The sequence below is a fragment of the Ursus maritimus genome, unplaced genomic scaffold, assembly GCF_017311325.1.
Source record: "Ursus maritimus isolate PB19 unplaced genomic scaffold, ASM1731132v1 scaffold_22, whole genome shotgun sequence".
NCBI classification, from domain to species: domain Eukaryota; kingdom Metazoa; phylum Chordata; class Mammalia; order Carnivora; family Ursidae; genus Ursus; species Ursus maritimus.
The window spans coordinates 24,967,604-24,992,441 of record NW_024424675.1 but is presented as its reverse complement, the minus strand read 5'-3'; the positions used below and the strand labels follow the sequence as shown (position 1 = coordinate 24,992,441).

The following is a 24,838-nucleotide window of genomic DNA, read 5'->3' as shown; positions in this document are numbered from 1 at the left end:
TTGACTATCCTTCAAGGGTCCATTCAACCCTATATTTTGTTTGAGGGAAAGCACACGGCATCAGTCAGGAGCCTCCCAAGTCGAGGCTCAGGGTGAGAACCGGTTTCCTCATCTGGGCAGATGGGCAGGAGTGGCCTTGATGTGGGGTCTGCTGAGGGGTGAGGAGTAAGGCAGCTCAAGAGGACGTGTAGGGTCGTGGCTAGGAATGTACGCTCTGGAGACAAACTGTGTTCGGTTCAAATCCTAATTCTTCCATTTATTTGTTGCACGACCTGAGGTAAATTATTCAACCTCCCTCACGCTCGCTTCCTCCATCCGTGTCGTGTCATTAGCACGTGACTCGTGGAGTGGTTGTGGAGATGAAATAACATAAGACGTGTAGTAAGTCCTCAGTAAAACATAGCAATAATAATGACTATTATTTTCTTGAGAGGTGACAGGCAACTCTAAACACCTCGCTGTACGGCAGCCCCGTCACCAAGGCTGGGTCTCAGCGCACAGTCCTCGTGTGTCATGGGCCGTCAGCATTGCAGGGTTCAGGGAGCTTGTTAAAAGTGCATATTCCCGACTCTGAACCGAGACCCTATGAAACCGGACTGTGTGAGGCTGGAAACTGGGAATCTGCATTTTTAAACCATGAGCACCTGAGGTGATTCAGCTGCCTGCTAAAGTGCAGAAGCGCAGCGGTAAGGACCCATCGCTGTCGGGAGTGACGACCTCGTGCCACGAAGGAATGGGCATGCCGTGTGCACTCTCACCTCTGACGTACTGAGGCAGGAACATGTCACCCACTTAGAAAATTAGCTCAATAGCCAGCCCTGCTCTCGGTGCCTCAGCTCTGCCGTCATCTCTGGGTCCTTCACCTGCCCATCTCCTGGGCTCGTCCTAACTTCAGGGCCCATCAACACGCCAACATTGAGATTCCATTGTGTTATTGTACATTGCCATCAAGAGTGGCCTAACATCACTTTCCCCATGCATTGCTATGTGAGCTCAGTTCTCACTCTGGGTTTTTACCTCGGTTTCCCTGTCTGGCACTTAGGTCCCAAGCTGAGATTGCTATGACCTTAATCTGTTTCTCAAGGTCTCAGATTCCCTGCTTGTTCCCGGTCTTCTCCAGACAGTGAGACTCTAGTCCCTGTACACCTGGGAACTGGGTAGGGTCCTATCTAAAAAGCCAGGTCACTTGGGACCAAGATATCACTACATTGTCAAATATTACCTAATCTTGCTCTGTCCAGCTCTTTCCTCGGGCAAATGACCTCACTTTTTTAAGGTTCCTTTTCTCCATTTGTTAAACAGAGAATGAAAAAGAAGACTTGTGAGGAGGATCCAGTGAGATGATGCACTGTGGTAGATGAAATAACAGCCGTCCAAAGATGGCTACATCCTAACCCCTGGACCCCATGGCTCTGTGAACTCACGTGGCAAAGGAGCCTTTATAGATGGGATGAAGGTAAGGATCTTCAGGTGGGGAGATTATCCTAGGTCATCCAAGTGGGCTCAATGTAATCCCAAGGTTCCTTGTAAGAGGCAGGCAAGAGGGTCAGAGTCAGAGCAGGAGAGGTGACGACAGAAGCACGTGTCAGAGTGGCGCCATGCTGGAAGGGGCTGCACGCCAAGGAACCCGCGTGGACGGCCTCTAGAAGCCAGAAAAGGCCAGGTATGAATTCTCCCTTGAGTCTTCAGAAGGAAGCCAGCCCTACAGAGACCTTGCTTTTAGTCCTGGTAAGTCCCGTTTCAGACTTCTGACCTCCAGAAGATGAGAAATCTGTGTTAGAAGCCACTAAGTTTGTGGTAGTTTGTTTCTGCAGCAGTAGGGAATGAATACATGCATGAGAAGCATTTAGCAGATTCTGGCAGAAAGTAAGGACTCTCACAATGTTGTTGTCTGTGTTCTTGCTCCCACACTCTCCGGCAAGAGATGGGCCACCATCACGCTGTGGTGATGCCTCAGGGATCAGCCCTAACATCGTGTCAGTCCCCCAGCTCCTGTCTTGCCAGAGCCCTGCTTCCTCCTCCACCCATACCACTGAGGTCCCAGCCTTGCCACTGAGCCCACCTCCATTATAACTAATTTTTTAAAATCTGAAACTTGAAGGCTTAACCATTCAGGTATCTAGAAAATTCACTGGTCAACATACTTTGAAACCATCTGATTTAATACACTTGTTTTGCAGAAGAGCAAGATAAAACATGAAGGGAGAAATGACTTATCCAAAATCACAGAGCAAGTTGAGAGAGGAAATGGAGCTAGCATCCCTGCCTCCTAGGGAGGGTTCTCTCTGCCATGCTACACCCTCCACGCTAGCTCTGGTTTGCCTCCAAGTGCCGTCTTTTTTTTTTTTTTTTCCTTTTCACTTACAGCCAGTCTGAAAAGGGCCCTCAGGCTCGCCCACAATGCCCAGCTTAGCTGCTTGACAAACACCTTAATGGTGCAGCGTTGCCTCTTGGCTGCCACCAGCTCTCGAGCACTAGCGGGAACTCCCTGGCACTCTGCTCCGTGTCTTTGGCCCGTTCCCAGGAGGCCACCACAAGCCAGACAATCACCATCCCCAAGGAGATGGCACATTTGGGGTTTGGGGTCAGCACTAGGATGTCCAAGTTTTCCAGTTCCGGGGTGGCCTCCTCCCAAGGCCAGGAGAGGGGCCATGCTCTTATTCACTCTATGAGGAGGGAGGAAGCTTCATCTTCCTCACCTTTTCCAGGGCCTTCCTGCCAACCTGCCACAGTTTTCTGTCCCCTGGGGTTTGACATACTGATGAGTTAAGAATAAGGGAAGCGGGAACACAAGACCATGGTCAGGCCTCAGTTTTTCAACTGTAATAGGCAGATGGCTGAAGTAGGTAACCCCTAAGTAATTATATAAAGTATAAAATATATAATAATTTTAGCTTGATTGGATTGAGTGTGGAGCCGTCTTCTGGTTCCTCGCTGCCAGTTTTAAATCCAGGCTCCTTAGCGTGGCACTCAACGAGTTTCCCGCTCTGACCCAATGCACCTTTCTAGCCTTATCTTCTGTCATGCACAGCCTACCCTTTTACTGCCCACCCCACGGACTCCCCCTTTAGCTACTGACGACCTCCTTGTGTTGACTGCACACATCCCGCAGTTTCCTTCCTCTAGGCCTCTTTCCTTCCCTCTCTGTATTATCCCTTTCCCACATAGCCTCTCCATGACAAACTATTAAATATCCTTCCAAATGCAACTTGAATGCCACTTCATCTGGGAGGGCTATCCAGGGGTGAGTGGACTTCCTCTGGGCTCCCAACGGCATTCTACACCCCCCTCACTCACCGCGCCTGTCACATCATACATAGTGTTTCCCGTGCCTGTGGTCCCCGCTGAACGCTGCAGCTTACAGCCTGGTGAGGGAGAAAGACACAGAAAGCCTCAATGTTCCATTGAGTGGGATGAAGGAGAAGGAGAAGGCGTTGTGAATGTGTTTGACAGGAGATCCAGGCTGTGATGTCAGGGACAGCCTCCCTGAGAAAGGGTATCTTACTGAAGTCCTGAGATGGGAAGGAAGCTGCCCATTAGAAAAAGAGAAGGAAGGCCAGGGTGGCCAGACTTGAGTAAGAAGGTAGTATATGCAGAAGGAAGCTGGAGAGCCGGGAAGGACTCTGTCACGCAGGCCCTCACAGGCCTTAGGAAGCAGCCCGGTGGGGGCCAGGTTCAGGGGGTTCCTACTATTCTTCATTCTACTTTCGTGCGTGTTTGAGATTTTCCATAATAAGAATCAAAAGGAAGAAGTGGTGGAAAGCAGGGATAGTAGTTCGTCTTCATCCTCAAAGCCGCTTTAAGCAAGGGGAGTGTGGGAGTAGCATGATCAGATGTTTTTGTTTAAAACTTTTTTATTATTAAATATTTCCAGCACTCAGAGAGGCATAAAAATAATAAAACACACCTTGGATAATCGCCAACCAGCTTTGTTAAATCTTAGCTTTGGCCATATTTGCTTTGGATGTAACTGACCCCTGTGTGGATTTATTTTTAAAAGGTCACTCTGGCTGCCATTTGAGGAAGGATTAGAGGCAGGCAAGAGAGGCTGAGCGGGTGGGACATTTTTGAAGTCCAGATGAGATACAAGTTCAGACTACGAAGGAGGCGATGGAGGTGGAGAGGAGTAGATGCCAAGAAGCTCTAGTCAGGAGGAGGAATTGCTGGGGCTTGCTCAGTAATTCTGCTGAGGCAAGTGAGGTGAGGAAGAGGTGGCGGACCACCCCTGTCTCTCTGGCGCAGAGCTTTTGGGGCACAGAGAAGAGTGTGCCTGAGTGTGTGTGTGGTAGAGAACTGAGTTTTTAAATCGACAAAAGTTATTGATAACGATGCCCGTTTTTCTCTACCTACTTTGTTATAACAGCCCGTATGATCTTTGAGAAAACGTTGCCTTTTATATATATGGCTTTGCCGTTCTGCTATATGTCATTAAAGCCTCGTTCAAAGTTGCCTTTTAAAATGAATGCATGGAATAATGATGAAGGAAAACTAGCAAAGGACGTGAATGGAATCAATCCTGAGGTCCGGAGAAACCGAGAGCTTTGTTCCAAAACGTCTCAGCTGGGGAGGGCTGGAGCTGGGATCCGCAACTTCTATCCACACATTATTCCCTAAAACGGGTACGCAGATCTAAGTATGCCAGGAAAAAGCTCAAGGTATCAGAGCTGGAGCCAGCACCCAGCCGGCTCCGGAACAGGCCCCAGTCCCCCCACCTCTCAACCCAGCTCCAAGCAGGTCCCTTCTCTGCTCAGAAACCTTTAATGACTCCCCTCAGCCTTTGGACAAAAGCCAGTTTCACAATCTGCTCTCAGCCTCCCTGTCCAGCCTCTTCTCATACACACTTACTGGAAATAGCCAGTAACGTGATGCCTCGGGCACATCAAGTTATCTGCCGTTTCCTAAACACGCCCTGCGCCTTCGTGGAGCCTTGGTTCCTGGCTTTCCTTCTGTCTGGACTGTCCCCTCACCGTTGTCTGTCCTTCTCTTCCCTCAACCGTTCATCTTTAATAGCAACCTCTTCCCTGAAACATTCTCTGAGAGCCTCCTCTCCTCCCCACGCTGTGCTCCTCGCCCTCATTACACCTCCAGCACGCATTCATCTGTTCTTCAAGGAAAGGTACTGACTTTTGTGTTCGAAGCATGATCGAGAGAAGCTGGTGGGGGCACAGACAATGAAATCAATAAAAAAATATTGAGAATGTGCCAAGCAACTGTTCTAGATCCTGAGGAGACATTGGCTGCAGTCTATTAAGAACTGGTTCCTCTCATTCTGAGTTCAAACTATACCATGTGATAAGGCTAGGCATGTCCGCAGATCAGTCTCTTTAGTACAATTATAATGCACTTCTCTATGCTCTGAAACTACCTCTTTCAAGGACTGGAGTGGGACAACCCTGAAAGTGGAAAAGATTGGCTAAAAGGCTATTGCAGAAATCTAGAACAAGCATGCAGACCAAGGACAGAAAATCCAGCTTCTAGTCCTAGCCTTACTGTTGATTAGCTACTTGTGGGTCCCTGAACGAGATGGGGACAGGTCACATCCTTTCTCAGAGTCTCTGCTCATCTATAAAGTGAGGACAATATTTTCCCTATCTCACTCGTGGTGTTGTTGCCAGGATCAAGTGGGGCCACTCACATGACAGCATCTGGAAAGTGCAAAGCACCTTTCAGATATGAGGCTGTTAAAGTCATAGGAAAAAACATAGTAATAATAAGAGAAATGAATTAAATGCTGCAGACTAGATTCAGATTAGGTAAGAGGGAGAACTTCCTAACAGTGAGACCTTTTTTTTTTTTTTTCCCCAGACAAGAATGAAGCTATACTGGTAGGCCATGACCATATTGAAAGAAATTTTGGTTTGGGAATCTGTCTGTGCTTCTTAATAGGCCTGCCCCACTACCAGACTCATCAGGGCTCTAACTTTTCTTAACCAGAGGTGCAAACCAAAGAATGCTCCCCATCCACCCAGAGCAGTTCCCTCAAAACTGGTCTAGAGGGCAGGAGTCCATTATGCCTTTGGTCGAGGTGTCACACTCCGTTACTTGTGTGACCCATGCTGATCAGCTTGTCTCTTTCTGTCTGTACTGACCTTCCTCAGAATTAAACTGGAAAGTAGCAGGGCCAAAATATTATTTGTGGGACATTCTACTCAGCTAATAATAAGAGAAAGGGATGCTTTAAATAAACCAAACACAGGAAGCCAATTAGGGAATCAGTGGGACCCCCTGTTGTGCAAAATACAAAAGAAAGACTCAAGAATGCAAAGGAGAAAACAGACTGAATGAGGTGTTTTTTGTTTTTGTTTTTTTTCATTTTGTCTTTTGGTAATGCCAGATCAGAGATACAAAAATCAAAAGCCAGAGATAGTGAAAATGCTTTCAACTAAGAAGTCAGGAGACCAGGGAAAGGTTTAGAGTTCTGAATCACCTACTATCAGATTTAGAGTCCTTGGGCAACTCAGGGCAATTCAAGAAGTGTCTATTAAGTACTACTATGTGCTTCTTTGGTGATCTCTAAGATCACAGCCACCTCTCGGTGCCTCTCTATTGTATGTCACTACCACCAGATGACAACATACTGAGCAGGGTTTCAAGGGTGAGATTGTGGGACCACTGCCAAAAGGAATAACCTCTACTTCCAATAAAGGAAGGACAGGTGGGCAATGAGTCCCATCCCTAAGAAGCATTTTAGACGGGACCTTAAGACCCACCTGTCCATAAGCATCTATTTCAGATCCATGTAACTTTTTGGCACAAGGGATGAAGAGTAGAATCACCGAATGCTTATTGAGTAATTAATGATGAGCATTGGGGATTGTGTAAGATGTAAAAACACAAGATGTTTTTAGGCCCTGCCTAAGAACTGCCTAAATGATGTTTAGGTATTAAAAAAAAAAAAAAATAAAGGGCAAACTGGCTGGGGCTGCTTCAAAGTGTTGCCCTGAAAAGAGAGGAATAAATAACTAGAGAAGTCAGGGAGTTTCCTGAAGAAGTGGGGCTTGGGCTGAAACTGTAAGGAAAGGTCACAGATGGATGAACGGAGGTACAGATGCAAATGGCATGTGATGAGCAGAGAAACGTGGGTAGTTTGTCTTAGGATAAAGAAGAGACAAGCTTGTCTGGAGTAAGAATGTGTACCAATGAGCAGTGGGAAAGACAGCCTTCTAGAGAGGAGGTAGTGTGGATTCAGACTCCAGAGGACTTAAAAAACAGAAAGAGGAATTAAACATTATCTGGTGGCTGAAGAGCAACCATATTCCTGTAAGGTTTCAATCATGTGAGCTGCTAGTGTTCAGTGAAGGGATAATTAGGTGCAAATTGGTGAGAGAAGCAGTGGATACAATTCTTCTATCTTTTAGAAACTTTTGGAGAATATATTAGACATTGAAAATGGAGTCATCATGGAATTAAGGTGTTTTTTATCAGGTCACTTGGAGATAGGAAACAATAGAAATAAAGGGTCACTTCTCGGAATGAAAGGAAATTAAGAGTTCAGGGGGCCCCAGGAGACCATGCTGGGACTTGTCTGATTTAAATTTTTTATAAGTGATCCAGAAGTAGAGCAAAGTGAAAATTTCAAGAACTGCAGATCATCTAAAACCTTTTCAGGTAGGGAAATGCTCTGCCAAAGAAGACAAAGCTGAAGAAAGGTACTGAGTGGGATGCAAAATGGCAGAGAAACGTCAATGTGAGGAAACGTAAGGTAATGCACTCTGATAAAAATAATCCACACACAGGGTGTTGGGTTCCAGGCTATCAGTTTTGACACAGGAAAGGGATCGGAGAACTACTGCAGATTGTTTCCTAAAGGCAGTGTCCTAACGTGTGGGTCAGGAAGGCTGACAAAGAGATAGGCAGAAGCGGGAATGGAGCTGAAAACCAAAGAAGGAATCATCCTTCCTTTGTGCCAGACTACAGAGTCCCACATCTGGGACAGTGGTCAGGTTTACATCTATTGAAAACTAGGGCCCAAGGATATCTAAAAAAAGGCAACTACAATGACCCAGAGGATGAATGTGGCTGTTCTATGGGTGGCTGGTCATAAGGGGGAAGCTCAAGCATGAAAAGACAAAGGCTAAGCGAGGTGGAGTAATCAAAGCCTATAAAGCTGATAAGGATAAGGTGTGGGTACGCATAACCTTTCCTCCATACCCTGACGTATATGAGCACATAGCCTCCTCTTAATGCTTGAAATATCACAGGAATAACAGGGTTTCAGAGTTGAGATCATCTAGCCCTATCCCTTTATATTAGAGATGATAGAATTTAAGCTTAGAGAGGGCAAGGAAATGGTCCAAGGTCAAGAAGCCACTAGGGGCCAAGGTCAGATTGGAGCCCAGGCCGCCTAAATCCCAGGCCAGGGTCTTCCTACCTCACCCTTTGCACTCAGGAAGACTAAGGGAATCTGACTTTTTATAGGATATAAACTTATGAAACACATTACTTTAAGATGTAATAAAGCTGAAAACACAAATGGGCGAGGGAAAGTTTCCACTAAAAGTCAACCAGCAATGATAAGATCTTTGAAAGACAACTACCAACTGGGGCAAAAGAGACTTTTTACACACCCTAATTTTTGGGGATCATGTACCCCTTTGATAGTCTGAAGAAATCTAGGGATTCTCTCCTAGAAAAATACATTTGCATGCACAAACACAATCTTGCACAAAATTTCAGGCCCCCTGAGTCCCATGCCCAATTAAGAATCCTGTTCCGGCACGTTCTTCTGAACAGACTGCCTGCTTCAACAAATGCACCCAATCTCACAGGATAACTGAGGCAATCACTCTAATTTTCCTCTGCAAAGAACTACTGTCCTAACTTATTACTTATCTCGTATTAGAATTGCAGACCTCCAGGTTGGAAGAGACCAGAAAAATTACCTCGTCCAACTGCCCCTCGCAACCCCTCCTCTATGATACAGAATAGTTTCACGGTTAAATACATGGTGACTAGAGTCAGCCTGCCTAGGCTAGAATTCCAACCCCATCACTTGATAGCTGTGTGACCTTGGGCAAGTTACTGAAGCTCTCTGAGTTTGTATCCTCATCTATAAAGGTGGATAATAATGACAACTATCTCATAGAGTAGTCATGAGGATGATATGAGATTATTAATATAAATCATAGCACCAGGCCTGGCTCCTAGTGAGTACTCAGTAAATGCTAGTACTCAGTAAATTGTTATTATTATGCATGTATCCATGCAGGTATTATGCACGTATCCATCCAAGCCCCCCCCCCACCCCGAAGCTTTTGCTTGCACATGTCAGTGATGAGCAGCTCACCGCCTCCTAAGCTGGTTGAGCAGCTCTGATTGTTACAAACTTCTTTTAATATTGAGCTGAAATTTGTCTTCTTGCAACCCCTACCCCCACCCCTGTTGACCCTAATTCTGCCCTGTGGGGCCACTCAGAGCACGTCTACCCTTCCAGCCCTTCAGATACGAAGACAGTGATCGAGTCCTTCCCCCGCCCTCCCGTCCCCCACCCCCCCATCCTCTCTTCTCCAGCTTGAACATCCTTGGTTTCTTCTCCCAGCCCACAACATACTGGCTGCGCTTACTATTTACTCCGAGGCGTTGTACGGTTTCCCTCACACATAGTCATGCAGGCCACACACCCCACCGCCACCACAACAATCCCGACCCTCCTGCTCCGCCCCCGCCCGCTGCCCCTGTCCGCGGTGCTGAAGCAGCCCCGGCCCCGCGGCCCTTCCCGGCCTCTGCCCTGGGCAACCCCCGGCCCAGCCCTCAGGCGCGGACCCCCGCGCGCCACCCCCGCGCCCCCAGCGGCAGGCGCGGCCCGGCCCGCCCAGGCCCGGCCCCCGCGACGCCTCCCGCCCTGCCCGGAGGCCCCGAGCCCGCGCCCCGGCCCGGCGCGTCAGCCCCACCTGCCCGGCGAAGGGCGCCTCCGCGCCTCAGCCGCCGCGCCGCCGCCGCCGCCGCCGCCGCCCGCGCGCGCCGGGGAAGCAGCACAGCGCGGGCAGCAGCAGCAGCAGCAGCAGCCGCCCGGGGACCCGCCAGCGGCTCCAGCGCGGGGCCCGGCCTGGCGGCGGCCCCGGCGCGGCCGGCCGCCCGGCTCCTCGGCATCCCCGCGGCGGGGCCCAGCCGCCCGGCCTGCGATGGCGGCGGCGGCGGCAGCGGCGGCGGCGGCGTCCGGCCGGGTCACTCCCGCTGCAGCCGCTGCGGAGCCGCCGAGTCACGGCGCCGCGCGCGCCCAGCCGCCTGTCTTCGCCGCCGCCGCCGCTGCCTCGGCCGCCAGCGCGCCCCCGCCTCCGCGCGCCCCGCCCCGGCGGGGGGCGGCCAGGGGCACCGGGGCAGCACCCGGGCCGGACCGCGGGGGCGGCGGCTCCGGGCCAGCCCTGGGGCACTCGCAGGGGAGCGGTGCCGGGGAGGGGTCTCAACGGCCCGAACCACAGCTCCGGAGGGAGGGTCCGAAGGGGTGGAACTGGAGGCGGGGGTCTGGGGGGAGCCCTGAGGGAGGGGGAAGAGGCTAAATAAATAGTCGCAGAGGTAGAACCACGCGATGGCTCTAGGGGAGATATACTGGGTTGGGGGTCCGAAGCCAGAAGACTAGCCCTGAGGGATGGAGTCTGAGGGGGTGGCCCTAGAGGAGGGGGGTCTGGAGACAGCACTGGGGGAAGGGACTGAGTAGACGCCCTGGGGTAACGCTGGGGTGGTGGAGCGGTGGCCCTGGAGAAGAGGGTCTGAGAGGGTGGCCTTGGAGAAAGGAGGGCAGGGAGGGTGGGAAACTGAGGAATAGATTTGAGGAGTGTTTTGGGGGAGCAGCCCTGGGAGACATTAGGTGAAATTAAGGTGAAGCTCATTCTCTCACCACCCCCCTCAGTTGGAGAGAGATCAACCAGTTGGGAAGATCATCTTTCATCCAAAACAACCCATATGTATTGAACACTTTCTATATATATGTAGGGCTCTGGGCTACTTGGGACTTAAAAAGAAAAAAAAGGAAGCTGACTCCCTGAAGTGTAGAGGTTTACAGCTTGGTGCGAAAACATAAGTGCAAAGAAACACAGGGCAGCAAACACAAAGTGTCAAAAAGGATACAGGCAGGTGCTCCAGCGGTCAGGAGAGACTTGACTGCGGACAGGTGAAGTCAGGACAGGTGTTATGGAGGGGGTGGGGGGCTCTAGCTAGGCCTTGAGGAAAGGCTGGATTAAATAAGGGAAGGGGAATGGGAAGGGCGTGTCAGGTAGGAAGAGGAGGTGTATAGGATGTGTTTGGGGCAGTAGATCATTTCTTTGGAGCACAGGGATCCTATAGGAAAGTGCTGGGGAACTGAAGGAAGCAGAAGACTATGAATTCCAGGATAATGAATTTGGGAAGGGAAATGGGGGTGGTGGTGGTTGAAAGGTCTTTTAAGCAGGATGGTGTGTGGAAAATGGTGTTTTATGGTTACCCGGTAATTTGGAGTTGTGGAAAGGGAACAAGCTTAGGAATCAGACCTATGTTCATATATTGGCATATATTGTTGATATTAATGCATAAGGTTGCTCGAAAGATGACGTGCTTGGCATTTAATAAATGTTCCATATTAATTCCCCTTCCAGTGTGCAGAATAATGACCAGAAGAAGCAGAGAAATTAGTTGGAGATGACTACAATAGTCTAGGTGCAAAGAAATAATGATAACAATAATAATTAACACTTATTAAATGCCTAGTATGTATCAAACATTGGGCTAAGCCCTTTACTGTGTTATATCTCATTTAATCCTCATAAGTAAACCCTATGAAACAGATACTATTATTACCGCCAATTTAGAATAAGGAAGTGGAGGCTCTGAATAAGTCTGCCAAAATTGCGTGGCTCATAAGTGGCAGAGTGGGATGCAATCCGACCTCAGAACGCATTTTTTCTAGGATAGGGTTGGGGGAAGAGATTTAAGACACATTGGACCAAAAAGAAGGAAAGGAGCTTGGAGTGATGACAAGTCCAGGAAGATGGATTGTAGTGTCTTCACAGAAATGGAGGTATCATAAGGAGGAAGATGACAAAGAGTTTTAGGCTTGCTGAGGCCGAGGCGACCATAAGGTCCCTGAGATGGGTATAGGAATGAGTTCAGAAGAGGATGGAGAATGGACATTTCAGAAACCTTGAGGTCAATGTGATAGTTGAAAGTGAAAGATCGGAGTAGAAAAAGCAAAACTGCTGGCCCTATGTTGAGACATACATATTCGGTCTAAAGAGTGCTCAAAAGATTGAGCAATCAGGCTCATGGAGTATATGGGAAAGGGGAGGAGCATTTCAAGGAGATGAAGAGGGCTTGGCAGTATCAGGGAGATCAAAGAGATTGAAGAGTGTATACACACCATTGAATTTCCTGCTCACAGTCTAGTAGGGAGATAGGGACATAGCTAGTCATGTGGTTTCATGCTAAATTATGACAGAGATGGGAAGGAAGTGTTATGGAAACATTGAGGAAAGAGCAACAAATTACCCAATGTTGGAAGGTTTGGGAGAGGGTGCATTCCAAGAGGAAATAGTACATTCAAACCAGATATCAAGGATGGTGGACATGGGTGGCAGTAGATAATTAATGATAAAGAAGGAAGAGATTAGTATAAGCAAATGGATGCTTATGGAATATAACCCTAGGTAGGTCCCTAGTGGAGAAGGTCTGGAGACCATTGTGAAGCCAGCCCAAGAGGAGGTTTGGAGGCTTCAGAGTAACACTGTAAGATGAACTCACCAGTGCACTGACTTCTCTTTTCCCTTTTTTCATGGAAAAGGCACAGGACTTAGAGTCCTGAATTCAATATTGGCTGTCACTAATTTGTAGTTCACCTTTGGGCAACTCGTTTCATCTCTTTGAACCTCAGTTTCCTCATTTGTAAAGTAAAACTAATGACCCTGCCCTCTCTGCTTCATTAGAAGGACCACAGGAAGAGTTGGGATTCCCTTCGTAAACTATAGAGTCAACTGAGCAGATGTTACGAGAAACTTAGATACTGATAATCTTATCAGGACACATTATGCCAATACCAGAGCTGGCTGTAGGAAAACTAGATCCCTTCTCCCTTCACCTCCTCTCTCATTTCTTTATTCAACAAATTTTTATTAAGTATCTTTTTGGGTGCTAGCTGGGCTGGGAATATAAAGATTAGGTTACAGTTGCCTCCTTTAGAAAGATAGGCAGCTGGGGAGATAGACACATATAGATCAGATCGCAGGAAGAGAGCATAATATGTGCTATAAAAGAAAAGTTTTATGAAAGTAGAGAGGAGGGAACAACTAATTGTCTAGAGATGGCGGGAGTTGAGATGGGCCTTGAATGACCAGCAGGAGTTTGCTATGTAGACTGCGAAAGGAACTGTATATCCAAAGGCACAGATAAATATGAATGCACCGCTAAGGAGTTTGGACTTTATGTTCTGGTGGAGCAAACCTCAGAGTGAGGTTGAGACCCTTTCAGGGGGTCTGTGAGATCAAAACTATTTTCTTTTTTCTTTTTTTTTTTTTTAATGATTTTTTATTATATTATGTTAGTCACCATACAGTACATCCCCGGTTTCCGATGTAAGGCTCGATGATTCATTAGTTGTGTAAAACACCCAGTGCACCATGCAATACGTGCCCTCCTTACTACCCATCACCGGTCTATCCCATTCCCCCACCCCCCTCCCCTCTGAAGTCCTCAGTTTGTTTCTCATAGTCCATAGTCTCTAATGTTTCATTCCCCCTTCTGATTACCCCCCCTTTCTTTATCCCTTTCTTCCCCTACTGATCATCCTAGTTCTTATGTTCCATAGATGAGAGAAATCATATGATAGTTGTCTTTCTCTGCTTGACTTATTTCACTTAGCATTATCTCCTCTAGTGCTGTCCATGTTGTAGCAAATGTTGAGAACTCGTTCTTTCTGATAGCTGAGTAATATTCCATTGTATATATGGACCACAACTTCTTAATCCAGTCATCTGTTGAAGGGCATCTCGGCTCCTTCCACGATTTAGCTATTGTGGACATTGCTGCTATGAACATTGGGGTGCATATGGCCCTTCTCTTCACTACGTCTGTATCTTTGGGGTAAATACCCAGTAGTGCAATGGCTGGATCATAGGGTAGCTCAATTTTTAACTTTTTAAGGGACCTCCACACTGTTTTCCAGAGTGGCTGTACCAACTTGCATTCCCACCAGCAATGTAGGAGGGATCCCCTTTCTCCACATCCTCTCCAACAATTTCAAAACTATTTTCTTAACAAGACTAAGCATTGTTTGTCTTTTAGCTCTCATTCCCTCATGAGTGGACTGTGTGGTTTCTCTGAGGCTTCACAAAAGATTGCAGAAGTAGACATGAGAATACAACTATTAAGTCAGACGGTAAACAGGTTGTCAAAAATGTAAAGCAGGGGCACCTGGGTGGCTCAGTCAGTTAAGCCTCCAACTTTTGACTTCAGCTCAGGTCATGATTTTGGGGTCCTAAGATCGAGCCCTGCATCATGCTCAGTGCAGAGCCTGCTTGTCCCTCTCCCTCTGCTCCTTACCACACTCTCTCTCTCTCTCTCTGTCTAAAAAAAAAAAAGTAAAGCAATACCACTCTTGTCACTAATTTTTTTTTGAAATCATAGCTATTTTTCATAAAAGTGTTATTTTTGTCAACTGGTTTATTACTGTTATTTTAAACAAATTAATACGTAAATATTTAAAAAATTTCTCAGCTTTGATTTCTAGTGGTAATGATCAATAGATATAATTCACATAAACACAAGCTTTTTGGAGTCCTCAGTAATTTTTAAGAGTGAAAAGGGGATCCTGAGACTAAAAGGTTTGAGAACCCTGTTCTGAGCACTGGACCTCACTGAAGGGTTTTGAATAAAGGAGTGACATGATAACATTTCAACAAATTGTTCAACAAATATTTATTAAACACCTTGATGTGCCCGGCACGATTTGAGGTGCTGGGATAGAGCAGTAAACAAATCAAATCAAACTCCCTGCTTTCACAGAACTTACATTATACTGGTGCGACAGACGACAAACAAAATAATCAATATATGTAGTATATTAGAAAGTAATAGCTGTTGAGAAAAGCAGGGAACTGGGATATGAAAGCTGAAAGGTGTGTGGGTGGGTGGGTGTGTGGGTGTGCGTGTGCATGCCTATGTGATTTTGGATAGGGTCTCCAGGGAAGGTCTCAGTAAGAAAGTGAGTTTTCAGGAAAGGCCTGAAGGAATAAGGGAGTGGACTCTGCAGGCACCTGGGAGAATGAAGTCAGGCAGAGGGCAGAGCAAGAGGAAAAGTTCTGAAGCAAGAGCATGCCTGGCAGGTTTGAGGAACAACATGGAGACCAGTGTGGTTGGAGTGGAAGAAGGGCAAGAGTATTAGGGGATGAAGGTTATGGAGGGGAGGTACATATCTTGAGATAAAAAGCCAATGGAAGATTTTGAGAATAGAAGTGCATCTTCTGACTTACCTTTAACAGAATCACTTTGGTTGCTGCACTCAGATCAGGTTGAAAGGCCATAAACAGAAAGGCTAGCTAGGCGGCCATTGCAATAATCCTGATGCAGGATGTTGGTGGCTTGGACCAGGGTCCAAGCAGGGATGGAAGATGTAGTTGGATTCTCGATAGATTTTGAAAGTGGAGTTGACAGAACATGGCAATGGGTGGATATGAGGTATGAGGAAAACAGAAGAGTCAAATGACACCAAACATTTGAGTAACTAGAAGAGTGGAGTCGCTATTGTCTGGAACAAAGAAGGCTGCAGGAGGGACAGGTTTGAAGAGAACTATCAAGAGTTTGGTTTGGGACATATTAAGTGGGAGATGTCTATTAAGCACCCAAGCGAATGTGACAAGTAGGCAGTTTCATATGTGGGTCTGACTTCAGGAAAGAGGTGTAGACTGGAATATGAATTGGGGGGGGGTTCTCAGAATAAAGATGAGATTTAAAAGCCAGGGGATCAGGAGCAATTACTCGGGAAATGAATGTTGGTGGAAAGGAGTTCTGATGACTCCATCCCGGGGGCATATCTAATATGTTGAGGTTGGGAAAATGAAGAGGAATCAAAAAGACACTGAGAAGGAAGAGGCAAAAGAAGGAAACCAGAATTGTGAGAAGTCCTGGAGACCAAGTAAAGAAAGTGTTTTAAGGAAAAGAGAGGAATCATCTATACCAAAGCTACTTACAGATTGTCATACGAAGATTAAGAAATGGTAATTGGATTGACCAATGTGGAGCTATTGGTGATCTTGAGATGAGCAGTTTTGGTGGCTTGTAGGGCTCAGACATCTGACTGGAATAAGTCCAAAAGGGCACAGTTGAGGAATTGAAAATGTTGAGTACATACACCGTTTCCAGGAGATTTTGTTACAAGGGAAAGGAGAATGTATGGCAACTGGAGGAGGAAGTAGAGTCAAAAGAGGGTTGTTTTTGTTTATTTTCCTCATGGGAGGAATAATGTTTATAAGCTGACTGAGAATGACCCAGTAGAGAGGGGACAATTGCTGCTGCAGGAGAGAGGGGGAGAATGGCCGAGGCAATGCAAGTTGCACAAACGGAGAAGTTGACTGTGAGTCAGGAGAAGAGGGCGGAAGAGGGCCTTTAGTAGTGTGACTTTGGTACCAGAGTGGATAAGAGATTAGAGGGGAACTTGCATTTGTTGGTTACTTACTTTTTGTCCAGCCCGTGGGGGATGCTTTCCTCCCAAATTCCTGTATGAGAGAGGTGCATTAGAAGGCTGTTGTAACTACAGTTCCTAAAGCCCCAAGACACGGTGTTCTCCATGCTCCCATGGAACTTTGTCTGTTTCTAGATCCTGTTGCTGATATCAGAATGCCTTCTATTCAAGAACAAAGATTCTTTGCTTGACCAAACTGTAGTCAGCTTCTCCGCCTTCTCCCAGGCCCATCTATGTGCTCTTCCACGTAAAAATCTAGTCTTAGCAAGAACTTTGCGAACTCAATTTACCCAGAACCCCTCCCGCTTCAATATCTGATCACTTTGCTCTCTGATCAGGTCCCTCATCCTCCACTGTCTCCCCGATGATGTCTGATCACCCTGGCCTGTCTTCAGCAAGAATCCTGTTAGGTCTTCTTAGCCAGAATCCCCCTTACCTCTGATGTTTCTTCTTAGTAATTTTCTATCACTTGATCCTCACCCTGTTCCTTGACTATAAAGCCCCTCCCGTGGCTCATGCTGTATTCATAATTGAGCCTAATTTCTCTCCGCACTGCAAAATTCCATTGTGGTAGACCCTATACCTATGGTGATATTCCCCCTCCCATGAATAAAGTCTTCCCTAAGTGTCATTGAATTTTTTTTCTTTAACATTGGGTAGGAAGAAACTAACCTGCTAGCTCAACCGTAGGGTAGAGATCCTTGCTTCTCATAAAGGCAGGAAACAGTCGCGTGGTCACAAGAGTCTGCAGCACTGGGCAGCCCTTGGTGCTGGAGAGCCCTAGGCCTGAGGCCCAACAAATTTACCTTAAAGATAAAGACAAAAAGAAAATACGGGAATAGAAAAAAGTGAAGTCTCATTTGGGATCTGAAAGGAAGTATAGATAGGAGGTCGGAGAGCACCATCCACCTCAGGGGGGCTCCTGGACTTCCCTCCCTCCTCTGAATTCCCACTAGGGCAGCTAGCACATAACGAGGGCGTATTATATGCAACACACTTCATCTACGTTACGTCACTTAATCCTCACAACTGTCCTATGACGTGGAGTCTGAGGGTGAGAAGAAAAGTGATTTACCCAATGGCACACCCAGAAAACCGCCAAACCAGGGGAAAACCCCAAATGTCTGGCACAAAAGCTTATGTCCTTAACTCCTTGTACATTTGCTCATTCATTAATTACCTCAGGAATTCCATAAACATTACTAAGCAGCCATTCTGGAAGGTACGGGGGTGAGCGATACAGTGTTCAGGTAAAAGAGCGAAGACTTGGGCACATATAAGATGTGACAAATAACCACAACACATTAGAACCTATGGGATTTCAGGAGCGGGCGGGGACGCTTCGGCTGGGAAAAGTCACAGAGCTCAAGGAAAGCTTCAGAAAGCGAGTAGCATTTGAGATGAGCCTAGATAAGCAGATGACGGTTTTTACACTAAGTGTTTTACCTGCAATACATGCCGCTCATTACCACGCACGAGCAAAGGAAAACTGTGTGAAGCTTTAACTGGCCGAGATGGGAAGGTAAAGGCACAGAGGAAGGAAAGGGTCCGATTGTTCTGGATGTGTACAAAGGCCCAGTTCAATTCCCCGCCTCTGTCTCAACATCCAGCCTCAAATCCAATGACTTAGGGGTATTTTCCCCTTAGATTCCCCCTTATGAATGTATTCAGAATGATGTATATTCAGTGAAACACTGTGAGGTCATTAAAAAAAATGAATTACTTTATGAACTGATAGGAAATTATTTCCAAAATGTAATGTTAAATGAAAAAAAAGCCAGGGACAGAATACAGGGTAGAGTATGCCACTATTTGTGTGATAATGGGGAACAAATGTGTGCGTGTTGCCCTTGCCGGGTTACGTGCGAAATATGGAAGGATCCCCAGGGCGCTGAGAACCATAATTGCTTTCCTGGAGGGGAACGATGTGGCTGGGGAACAGGATGACAGGGAGATTTGTCACTGTCTACATTTTTGTGTCCTTTGACTTTTTAACTATGTGAATGGATTATCTATTTGAAAAATAAACACATATGAGTTGAACTTTTAAAAAAACAAGAGTAATGGACTTTAAAGGCCATTCCCTGAAAAGAGGGCATATATTGTAATACGAAGGTAGAAGGAAAAGCAGTTCACCTAGGCAGGCAGTGTCAACACTTCAGGCCTTACTCTGCATGGCAAAAATTTTATATATATATATAAAGTAAATAAACAAACAATAGAATAGGTAATATATTTACTGTTAATTTTCTTAACATAAGACAACTCTTAGAAACCAATAAGAACCTATAACCTAGTTCAAAAATAGCAAAATGTGTTTCATCTTAACAGAATATAAATGGAGTTATAATCTATTTTTTTTAAAAAATGACCAACCTCATTTGTAATTAAAGAAAGACAAATTAGAACAATGAGCTCTTGCTTTCTCACCAAGACTGCAAATACCAAAAAGCTGGATGTTCCGGAGTGTTCATGAGGGTGTAATAAAAGTACTGTTGGAAGGGGTATAAATTGGCATGCTTTCTTTGGAGCACAAATTAGCAATGCCTGTCAGCTCTGGAAATGAGCATACCTTTGGCCCATCAATTCTAATTTTGAGACCTGATCCTAGAGAGGTAATCCTTACACACGTACAACGACAGATGTACAAAATTATTCATTGCAGCGGTCTTTGTGAGTACAAAAGACCACAATCAACCTAAATATTTTCCAACTGGAGAAACTGCTGCTTCTAAACACAGGGCCACTAGGTAGGTGTTGAAAAGAATAACGTGGGTCTATAGTGCTGTTGTGACAAGATGATCTTAATTTAGCCCCTCATTAGCTCTTACTTGGACGGCAGGAATAGCTTCTCGACAGGTCTCCCTGCTTTCGTCTTGTCCCCTTGCAGGACCTGCTGCATAATTGGTGGGGCCAGGTGCAAACTGAAAATACAGGAACCTTGGTTAAAAAAATATTAAGAATTTCCAGAGAGTGACAGCAGAGCATTGGACAAGGATGGGGGCCCTTCTAAGAGTGAGTCCCTGGGTGACTGCAGAGGTCAATTGCGCCTTCGACACGGGCTGCGAATGTGGCATGGTGCTCCTTCTGCCTGAACCACCTTTCCACCACCCTCTCTTTTTCTAACTGATGCACTGCATGCCTATCAAGAAAACACTCAAATGTCACCTGCTCTGGGAAGTTTTCCTTGAACGCTGTTACCCAAGACGCTCTTTCTTCGGCGCTCAAAGGAAGTAGCATTGGCGATGATCCTATGTAATCTCTTGCACTGAGCCTTGTTCACTCTTCCTTACAATGAATTACGACTATGTGTTTAAAAGTCTCTCCCTGAATCTCTCCGGGCTTGGCCTGTGGCTTATGATTTTTTGGTAACCCTGGCACCTCCCCCATTGCCTAGCACATGGTATTTGGGAGAATGAATGAGTTGCAGTGGATATGTTTGGGTGGGTGTGCTAAGTAATCTCCGTTGCTTCCCGGTTACACCTCCCCTTCGTGTTGCTAAATCTGGCTGGACTCTAATCTCACTGAGGACAGCAGGCCCTGATGGCTGGCTCTTGCTTCTAAGAGTCGTGATATAGTTTAAAGATGGTCCCCTGGAGTGGTGGGAGATGCCTGAGCCTGAAGACCTCTTGGAGGATCCCCTCAAACTGCCCACACCTATCTCTGAATCTCCTTACACAAGTTCAGGCATTATTTTAAACGACTATTTTAAGGGGTCTGTAAACAAACAAAGTAAAATAAATAAAATAAAATAAAATAAAATAAAATAAAATAAAATAAAATAAAATAAAATAAAATAAAATTGGGGTCTGATTTCATCAGGGCCGGCTGGCTCCATCAGTCAGTTCCAGGTTGTCCCAAATCCTTTGCAAATCTGGCCTTCAAATGGAGGCCTATGATATATATATATATCATATATCCCTATGATATATGAAGATTTCCCAAGAGGTAGTCACACATTGGTATTTTTAAGGGAATTAATTTCCATATCCTCAACTTGCATATGTACTCTGTCTGAGAAAGTTCCTGGGAATGAGGCTCCAAGTGGCTTTTCCTTTCCTTTTCTTTTTCTTTCTCTTTTTCTTCTTTTTCTTTTTCTTTTTCTTTTCCTTTCCTTTCCTTTCCTTTCCTTCCCTTTCCCTTTCCCTTTCCTCTCCTTTTCCCTTTCCCTTTCCTTTCTCTCTCTCTCTCTCTTTCTTTCTTTCTTTAGTTCTTTCTTTCAGAGAGAGAGAGTGCATGAGCATGAGTGGGGGAGGGGCAAGCCTCCTTGCTGAGCAAGGAGCCCAATGTGGGGCTCAGTCCCAGGACCCTGGGATCATGACCTGAGCTGAAGGCAGACGATTAACCAACTGAGCCACCCAGGCACCCCTAGCTCTTACATTTAGACCTTTGATCCATTTTGCTAGTCTTTGTAAGAAACATATATCCTGGCCACCCTGCATCTTACTAGGGTATGTTGCCTGAGGCAATAAAAAAAATCCTGGAGGTGACAAAGGGATTTTTAAAAATATCAGTTTCAGGGAAACATCTTTTAATTATGGAGTGACATCATTTATCAAAATTATTTTGGGTGGTATGTGAAAAAGAGTATGAGGATCCCTTGTCCAAGACAACACACTACGGTGGCCTCCGGAGGGTTTTCTAGGAAGTCCTGGCCTGGTCCTTTCAGACTCCAGGCCTGTGAAACTGGGCCTCAATTCCACCAGGCCAGCCAGGCAATTAACTTCTGCTTGATTTGTTCATAACTTTCACCACAGCTGACAGTCTCCCCCTTGAAACACACGCTCCCCTTGGCTTTGGCATTATCACACTCTCCTGACCGTCCTCCCTGCCTCTCTGGCTCCTCATCACAAGCTTCCTGGTCTAGTTCCATTGCCTCCAACTGGACTTTTAAATCCAGGAGTTTCTCACGGCAGTGATAAGCCCTCTTACCTTTCTGTTCTTTTCTTACTAAGAGATTTCACCCATTACCACAATTTCAAATACCACTTGCTTACTCCACATCTATACCTGAATGTCTCCCAGGTTTTCCAAACTGAAAAAGGCCAAAGCCAAGTTAATCATCTTCTTCTTTTTAAAAGATATTATTTATTTATTTGAGAGAGAGAGAGCACAAGCAGGAGGGGGAGAAGGAGGAGGTGCAGAGGGAGAGGGAGAAGCAGACTCCCCACTGAGCAGGGAGCTGGATGAGGGGCTTGATCCCAGGACCCTGAGATCATGACCTGAGCCAAAGGCAGACGCTTAACCGACTGAGCCACCTAGGCACCCCCCAAGCTCATGCTCTTCCCATGCAAAATCCCATCCCCTAGGCTCCCCCAACTTAGTACTCCATCTGCCCACTTCATGCCAGAGACCTGAGAGGCACCAGCAATACCTCCTCTAAGCCAATGAATAAACTACTCTTATGGATTACACTTCATGCTAGATTTCCCTGATCCTCCAGACTAGGCTACACACCTCTAGTCTACACCGGCCTACAGCACCTTGCATTTCATAGTGCTTATCCAAGTTGGAATTACATAATTATTTGCGTAATTCTATTTCTCTCTCTACATCATAAATTCCATATGCACAAGGACCATGTCTGTCTTTTTTTTCCTGGCACATAGTAAGGTCTCAATAAATATTTGTTAAGTTAACAAATATAAACTGTCAGATTGGGACAGCTGTGTGCTGAGTGTCCTTGCAATTTAGTACCTAACGCCGTGTGCACAGTAGGGGGCAGCAGAGTATAGATAATGGAGACAGTCCAGGCTTCCGTGGGTGGGGAGGGGGAAAGTAACCGTGCATATCACTTAACCTTCCTGAGACTGTATTTCCTTCTCGGAAATCAGAGCTAATTCTCCTTTTCTTGAATCAAAAGAGATAAGTAGATATAAAAGGGCTTTAGTGCTGTTCAGATAGAAGGGAGTGTTATTAGATGCAGTTATGATAAATATTTATTGAATAAATGGAAGCAAAGGAAGAGGATCTTATTTACACTATGGAACGGTTGTGAGCAGAGACTTGACAGGTTCAGAAGGCAGAAAATGAAAGCTCAGGAAGACACTGGCTGAAGTCCAGAGCCAGCCGGAGGCAAAGCTGTGAAGTCAGCACAGTGTGTTCTTGGCGGGCTCTCAGCTCTGCTCCCTGATCGCTGCCCTCCCACCGCCAGCCCCGGCCTCGAGTGTCTGTGGCTGTGCTTGCTGCGGGCCTTTCTTTCCCTTTCCTCCTATCAGACCACATCTGTCCTGTGTCCTGGCCCCTCAGAGGTTTGCTCACTGCCATCCTCAGTGACAGCTAGTTAACGCAGTGAATAGATCCCTGCTAAAGTGCTAATGGCAGGTGGTATGTTATTTTACCACTCCCAATAATAGGAGGTGGACCTTCCTGACACAGAAACAATAATCTACTCAAAAAGAATAAATTGCTGATGATAAAGTTTCAGCTTCTATGGAAAGAGAGGAAATGAAAAATTAACAGGCATTATGGCAGTCCTAATCTTGAGCTCAAGAAAAAGAATTACAGAGCGCCTGGCTGGCTCAGTCGGTTATGCATCTGCCTTAGGCTCAGGTCATGATCCCAGGGTCCTGGAATCAAGTCCCTCATCCGGCTCTCTGCTCAGCGGGAAGCCTGCATCTCCCTCAGCCTCCGGCTCTCCCTGCTTGTGCTCTCTCTCTCTCTCTCTCTCTGGCAAATAAATAAATAAAATCTTTAAAAAAAAAAAGAAAAATAATTATACAAATACAGAATCTGTTACATGTGACTTGATAGTAATATGAGAAAAACTTTAAAATTCGTGTATATATATATATACACATACATTTATGTAACTTAATTGTAATTTACTTTAGTAAAATTTACTACTTGGTGTAGAGTTCTGTGAGTTTTGACAAATGCAGTCATATAACCACTACTATCAAAATACAAAATAGTTCATCTTTCCCTAAAAATGTCCATGTGGTACCCCTTCAGAGTCAAAACCTTCTCCCACCCTTAAGTCCTGCAACAATGATGTGTTCTCTTTCCCTACAGCAGAATTTATCAAGTATTCCTTTTATGAATTTCACTTTAATGTTGCTTTTAAGAATTCTGGCTAACCTAAAGTGACAAGGGTTTTTCTCCTTTGCTTTCTTCAAAAAGTTTCATAGATTTACATTTAGGTCCATGATCCATTTCAACTGAATTTTTAAAATAGAAGATATAGGTCAAGGTTCACATTTTTGCACATGAATGTCCAATTACTCCAGCATCATTTGTTGAAAAGACAGTCTTTCCCCATTGCACTTTTGTAAAAAAATCAATTGGCCATATTTGTGCCAATCTATTTCTGGACTCTATTCTGTTCTTTCGATCCATGTGTCTGTCCTTTTGCCAATACCACACTGTCTTTATTTGTGTATAACTGTAGTAAGTCTTGAAACCAGATAATGTGAGTTCTCCAACATTGTTCTACTTTTCCAAAATTGTTTTAGCTTTCTAGCTCTTTTGCCTTTCCATACAAATTTTAGAATCAACTTATTGATATCTATAAAAAAACCAAACAAACAACCCTGCTGGGATTTCGGCTGGGATTGTGTTGAATCTGTATTTCAATCTGGAGCGAACTGACATCCTAACAGAGTTGAGCCTTCTAATCATGTTCTATTGCTCCATTTATTTAGTCTTCTTTTATTTCCTTCATTGGTATTTTGTAGTTTTCATCATAAAGATCCATCACGTATTTAGTTATATTTATCCCTAAGTATTTCACTACTTTGGTGTAGTTATAAATTATATTGTTTATTTAATTTGGTTTTCCAGTTGCTCATTGCCAGCTTGTGTTTCTATATAAAAATACAATTGATTTTTATATTATGACTTTGAATCCTATGACTTTACCAAATTCATTAATTAGTTGTAGGAGTTTTTTTGTGGATTAAATAGAATTTTCTACATAGACAATCCTTTTTGATTACTAATAGAGACAGTTTTGTTTCTTCCTTTCCAATCCATATGTCTTCTTTATTCCCTGCCTTGTTGCATTAGTTAGAATTTTCTGGATGATATTGAATAGGAGTGGCAAGAGTGAATATCCTTTTGTGTTCCCAATTTTAGGGAGAAGACATTCAGGCTTTCATCATTAGGTATGATGCCTTTTTGTAGATGCCTTTTTTTTTTTTAACATTAGAGAAGTTTCCTTCTGTTCCTAATTTGTTGAGAGATTTTAACATGAACAGA

The 24,838-nt window shown here is 45.4% G+C and overlaps 1 protein-coding gene across 1 annotated transcript in view; it reads left to right on the top strand.

The window, feature by feature from the left end:
- Window positions 1–1,307: 1,307 nt before the first annotated feature.
- Window positions 1,308–24,838, top strand: part of LOC103669810 (ER degradation-enhancing alpha-mannosidase-like protein 2) — a gene marked incomplete in the record, with an annotated part of 79,638 nt that continues 56,107 nt past the window's right edge. The window contains 1 exon segment of the mRNA XM_008698165.2: window positions 1,308–1,456.